At 44.9% G+C, this 6,274-nt stretch overlaps 1 long non-coding RNA gene across 1 annotated transcript; it reads left to right on the top strand.

The window, feature by feature from the left end:
- Positions 1-362: 362 nt before the first annotated feature.
- On the top strand, positions 363-3,746 carry LOC119397876 (uncharacterized). Its single transcript, XR_005184648.2, has 3 exons — positions 363-477; positions 1,821-1,903; positions 3,417-3,746. It is a non-coding gene; the product is annotated as an uncharacterized LOC119397876 (long non-coding RNA).
- Positions 3,747-6,274: the final 2,528 nt, after the last annotated feature.

Below are 6,274 nucleotides of genomic sequence, written 5' to 3'. Positions count from 1 at the left end.
CGGTAAGCTGATATGTACACTGTTAAAACGAGCCATCATTTTGACAGCGATCTCTCCATCTATTTTGACGAGCCGTCGGCGTCAAACGGGAAAGACGGCGACTCTCTTGTCAACGAGCGAGCGGAGAGAAAGAGAGACGAGAGAAAAAAGAGAGAGAAAGTTCCAGCGCGTCTCGGTTGGCACCGTACGTCACGTGACACGTCGCTCTCTCAGCGGTTACCTCTCCAGGAGAAAGAGTGGAGGAGGCAGAGCGGCAGAGGCAGAGCCGCAACCGCGCCAGAGAGAGAGAAAAAGAGCCGAGGGAGGGGGTACTGCCGGTACGCCGGTACAAACGTGTTTCTCTGATCTTTGTGCGTGCTTCTTCCGTGTCGGTTTGGTGCGCCATTTTGTCTTTTTTTTTTGCGTGGCGTGCGAGTGCCTGTGCAACGCGCGTGTGTGCTTTGGAGCTGCAGCCTCAACTCGAGTGCACGGGTAAAGGTGAGTGTACTGTTCTACTTATATACTACTTTCGTCTGTTTACACCTTCGGCTGGGCACGGTTTAACAAGGCACTTCGTTTGCGTGTAGCAAAGAAGTAAGCTCTAGTTCTCGCGCGTTGTGGAGGCGACTCCCATCGCGCGTCTGTTCTGCTTTTTGCGGTATGCACGTATGCATTCGAGCGATGTGCTTTCGCGCCGAGGCTGAACCACGTGCAGCAATTTCAAGCGTCAGCTAGCATCTCGTGTGATAAAAGAAGAAAAAAAAATGAATAAAACTGTTCCAGTTAAAAAAGAAAAAAACTCAAACGTACGAGGAATATTGGCGCGCGTTTTTGAGTAGAGTGCCCTTTTCGCGCACTTTCGATGGCGATTGAAAGTGGTTAATGGTGCGAGGACTGGGATCGAGTGGAGGAACTCTAGTGCGCCATGTACGGCCGAGTACGTTCAGAGCACCTGAAAAAAATGCTCAATAGGGTCCTCAATTAGTATAAGACTTTATTTAGTTGCATGTTTCTTTTTGATTTTCATATGTTCGTTGGTATACATGCGCTAATGCTGATCATGATCATCTGCAACTCTGACGACTTGCATAATGTGGATGCTATAGTCGCTAATTCGTAAAAGTATACGTCAACTATAAATTAATAGTTTTTTTTTGTCTTGTAGTGTGGCTTAAAACTGCATCTCTTGTGCAATTTACTCTCTCTGTTTCTTGATCGTTTCCCGGCAAAGGATGCAGACGTTGGTATCCGATAGCGATTGGCCAGCTCTATTCCGATTCACGAATCGCAATCGAAAGTGACCTTGTAACATGCAACCGGGAGCAGGGGCGTAGCCAGAAATTTTTTCAGGGGTAGGGGAGGGGGGGGGGGGAGCGCACTGCCTTCATTTCGGGGGTTGGGGGCACCTCCTTGAAATGGTCATTTTTCGCTCTGTATGCAAAAGAACTTCGGGGAGGGCACGGGCCCGGTGTGCCACCCCCTGGCTACGCCACTGAACGGGAGCGCTGAAGCATTGCGAAAAAAAAAAGACCAAGACGTGAAAGACGGAGTTTGTATTGAGAGGCACTACACGAAGAGCATCCACGCGCGTGCCCCGGCTTTGAATTTTTTCATAGAAAATTTAAAAGTACCGCCTATCAAACGAGCAGCTGTCACTGCATAAAAATGGAGAAACTGGATTAAATTGCAATGTTCTCGACATGTGTAAGGATTTAAAACATAGCAGGGTGAGGAGGAGGCTAAGGGATTTGTCAAGTGCTTGCAAGTTAGTATGCAAGTTACTTCATGTAACTATCGAATTGATGTGATTGACCGACTGCTAATCGCTCCAATCATTTCAGGTTCACAGGACAGGTCTGAAAGGTCAACCTCAATCATATTTGGCCGTGGATATCACTGCAACTTTGGCACTCGACCAAGCGAGGTATGTACTCAGTATCTCTGAATTTTTTTTTCTGCGTGTTTTAACATTGCTGAGGACATGTGTGTGTCATTTGTAAAGAAAGACCAGACCCTAAATGGGGTCTTCTGAATTAGTACCTCAAGTTTAATGTGCAGGCCAACTGGCTACATGCACCCACGCCACAGCTGCGACGTATTGCCCCACTGTCAGCGCATAAGCCTTCTGGCATAGCTGTATATCAACCTCAAGCATACTTGGCCGTGGATGTCACTGCAACTTTAACGCTCCGCGAAGCGACGTATGTATTGAATATCTGGAATTTATTGTCTCCGTGTTTTAAAATTTCTGAGGAGACGTGTGTCGTTTGTAAAGACAAATCAGACCCTAAATAGGGTCCTCTGAACTAATACCTCAAATTTAATGTGCAGGCCTACTCACCCCATGCACCCAAGCCACAGCTGCAACATATTGCCTCGTCAACGAAGTTAGCTCATAGGCGCATACTTCTAAAGTATATTTCATGGAAACACATCTCAATGTCATGATTTCTTGTCACATTTGCGAGACTGCAGTGCAGAACTTGTACAAATATGAGAGACACTACAGAGTTCATTCAAATGTTCATAATGTTAATGTAGCATGTGTAAATCAGGGCTGCTCGAAACATTTCAAAACATTTAATGCACTGCGTGTGCATGTTTCATGCAGTCATGTTGGAGATGATGTTGCTCCTGTGTCATCTGGACAAGAATTTAGATGTCCTCATATATTTCGTGATGTCAAGTTTTCTTGTTTTTTTTTAAAAGATGTTGGGCACGTTAAGAAGCATATTTCTTCTAGTGTTGCCACTGCCTGTTGTTTTGTGAACTGTAAAAAAGTGTTTTCAAGTGCAAAATCATTCACGTCTGATGTAAGTCACTTTCATGGCAGCATTGTGTGCCCAAGACAGAGTGTGGCACAATGTGAGGAAGATCTTGCAGCACGTAGCAGTGCAGGTCAAGATTTCACCAGTGTTGATGTTTAACAAATTTCAGGGCCTGATAATAAGGTTTGTAAAAGTGGACGGCTGCCACAAGTGCACATGTAGCCTATACTGGAACTTAGTGGTCTAGATGCGATTCATGGCAGAGCGCCTGAAATGAAGCAAAATGACCTTGCAGAATTACGGTTTAGAGTATGTGTTTATCCCTCTACATTATGAGCAGCTATTTCTGTTACTACAAATAATACGCAGGTTGTTTGTGGAACTGTGGGCTCTTTTTACATTTCATATTTGTTGTTACACTCCATGCTTACTTGGGAACATTATGCATCAGAGCATATACATGTAGCTAGTTCAGCATGCGACACATATGGTCACATTTGCTGCTCAGCATTTCTATCTGGTGACCTTTGATTTCATCATACAGTGTCTCTCACACAGTGCAGCATAGTTTATACATTTCCGGCGTTTCACATCTGAAACCCGAATATGTGATTGGCATAGTTTATGGCGCATGGATTTATTCTGTCATTCTCTTTTTGTTTACTCCAGGTACATTGGACAGATCAACCGGACCAAAAGGCGGGGTAAAGGAAAAGGCAGCGGAATAGGACCAAGGGTGCTCAGCCTTATCAAAGCGCTTTGAATAATAAATGTGCAAGTATTGACAAAAGCTTTCGTTGCATATTTTATTAGGTACTACCCATGTCGAGTGATGGTCGCATGGTGAGGTAGACCACTCTACAGTTCATAGTGACACAGAATGCACTTGATCTCTTGGGCCATCATACTAACAATGCAGCTGCATTTCATGTTGAGAGTCTCTTGTCACCTCGCAGAGAAAATGCTACATTGATGGTCTGATAATAGCATTGACAAAAAGACGTACAGGTCGGTTGTATTTTGAGTTCACGAAAAAGATGTCAAAATGAAAGAACACCGTCATTTGCAAATGACGGTGAAATGTTATCAATCTGAAAGGTCGGTTGTGTTTTGAGTTCACGAAAAAGACGTCAAAATGAAAGAACACCGTCATTTGCAAATGACGACCTTCAGTTATTTTGATTGTTACATTTTATCAATTTGACGGTTTGCTTGTATTTTGAATTGACGGGAAAGACATCAAAATGATAAAATATTACCATCATTTGAAAATGACGGCCTGCCATCATTTTGACGGCCATATGCTTGGAAATAGAGCTGCCAGGATATTTCCCGTCATTTTGACAAAAATTTTTTTACAGTGTAGTGCTTGTCCTGAGAACGCACGCACGTTTTACGAACCCTTGAGCATGTGTAGAAGAAGATCTTGACAGTTGTTGAACAAGGGCGTCATCACCATTATCAGTGAGCACCAGCAGCCGGTCATGACTGGTATAGGATCCGGTCGTGAGCATGGTGACGAGGGGTCCATGTGTAGTGAAGTAAGTGGTACAGTAGAGCTGTTGGAAATCGTGGATGCCCCGGTCATTTCGTCGACAAATTGCCTGTCGATAGAGCCGGCGACATGTCGGAACCTGAAGCCACCCTTCGCGTTGGTGAGGTATAGGCCGTCGAGGCTGGTAGGCCAGGATAGTGCTACGTAGAAAAACATCAGTGGATAGTGCTTGTCGTAATCGTAGACTACCTGGGCGTATGTGGCCTACGTAGCCTAGTCTACAAAGCGGCTGTCCATCAATCTGGCATCATCTTCGGTCAGCATGAGGCCATCGCCCAGCCTCGTAAGAAATGAACAGGACACTGCGTCTTTCAAGCGGACGAAGTGCACTTTACAGTACGGTCATGTGGATATCATATGGAACTTTCGCTAATGTATTCCTCCGGGGTCGAGCATGCTTCAATATAGCTTGCTGAATCAGGAATACAAACGTAAAGTTTATTAGACTGCTATAAAAGTGGAGCCAACACTGGAACCACAGACGTTTATCTGATATGACACCTGTATCGTAGGAGTACACGTCGTAGGAGTATCATGTGGTGTTTATTGCTTTCTTGTAAAATTAGATAGCAAGGACCACAACCACGATTGGCATTGCCCGGATATTACGCCTGCGTAGGCTGTTTTTCCAAACCAGTTGGTAGATGTGGCATGGCTCAGTGGTAGAATGCCTGATTGCCACGCAGAATGCTTGGGTTCGATTCCTGCTGGAATCCTAATTTTCATTCTTTCCATTCGTCGAGTCAACGCTGCCGATGTTCGTTTTCCTTAACGCTCTAGCATTTAAGTTACCATTGTCTGTTCTCGTCGTTCCTGGGTAGATATAAACTCAATCACCTGTGGCGCATACCCGTACACCTCGGCGCGTGGTAAACGGGTATGTGCCACACGTGTCCAGTGGAAAGGGTTTGACGACGCACGCGACAGGATTTTCACGTTATTCATGTCATGTCCCGACAATCATATTCGTGAAATCCTCTTACCCTCCCACGCCAATTTTGGTCTACACCAAGTTAAGGAGGCGATCATGAGAGCACCCAGACGTAGGCGGCTAGATAGATAGATAGATAGATACGTAGATAGAAACGCTCAAAGTGTCAGAGGTTCGCTAAGAAATGCTTCGCATTTAAAACAAATTGCAAAGCGGAAACTGCAGCACTTGTGTTGGTCTCTCGGATAGCAAAGAAATGGATACAGCCAGTAGCCTTGTTGACAGGAGAGGGGACAGTTCGCACGGCGCCCCATTTATTGTAATTGAAAAAGCTAATCATTGAGCTAAAGGCATGTGGCCTCTTCGTCAAAGCATTGGTTTGTGACCAGGGTAGCAGCAATTGCGTTATTGCAAGGACACTGGGTGTGAGCCCTGACAGTCCTTTCTTTATTACTGATAAGGAGAAGATCTCCTTAATTTGTGACATCCCCCACCTGTTGAAATGTATGAGGAACATTCTGAGGAAGCATAATATTTCTATTGGTGATAAGGTTGCTTCCTGGGCGCATATTAAGACTTTGTATGAATCAAACACATCAACTGAAACAAAAATACCTAACCAAATTCACTTGAGAGCACATCTATGAAAATGCATGTGGTAACATGAAAGAAAAGTGGGCCTCTCAGGTGCTCAGCAACAGTGTCTATCTAGCAATAGAAGCACTCATAGCATTTAATGTTCTACCAAATTAAGGAGCAGCACATTTGCAATGTGATAAACACAAATTTATTCACAGGTATGAACACACGCCAGCAGTTCCGGAATAATTATGCCATAAAGGAATACCTAGACATCTATAGATACCGTCGCCAACATCTAAAACAACCACACAGCCACCGTATTCCTCAAAAAAAGCAGGACAATTCTGATCGAGAATGAGGTCAGGCGCGAAATCATAGGCGTGAGCAGGATTCCCCTTCAGAGGGGGGGGGGGCGAAGGTTCATCGCGGCGCCCCCCCTCCCTATTAAGTCAATGTGTT

This window comes from Rhipicephalus sanguineus, chromosome 6, assembly GCF_013339695.2.
Source record: "Rhipicephalus sanguineus isolate Rsan-2018 chromosome 6, BIME_Rsan_1.4, whole genome shotgun sequence".
Taxonomy (NCBI): Eukaryota; Metazoa; Arthropoda; class Arachnida; order Ixodida; family Ixodidae; genus Rhipicephalus; species Rhipicephalus sanguineus.
Note: the sequence above shows the minus strand (reverse complement) of the source record. Positions and strands in the feature narration are given on the sequence as shown.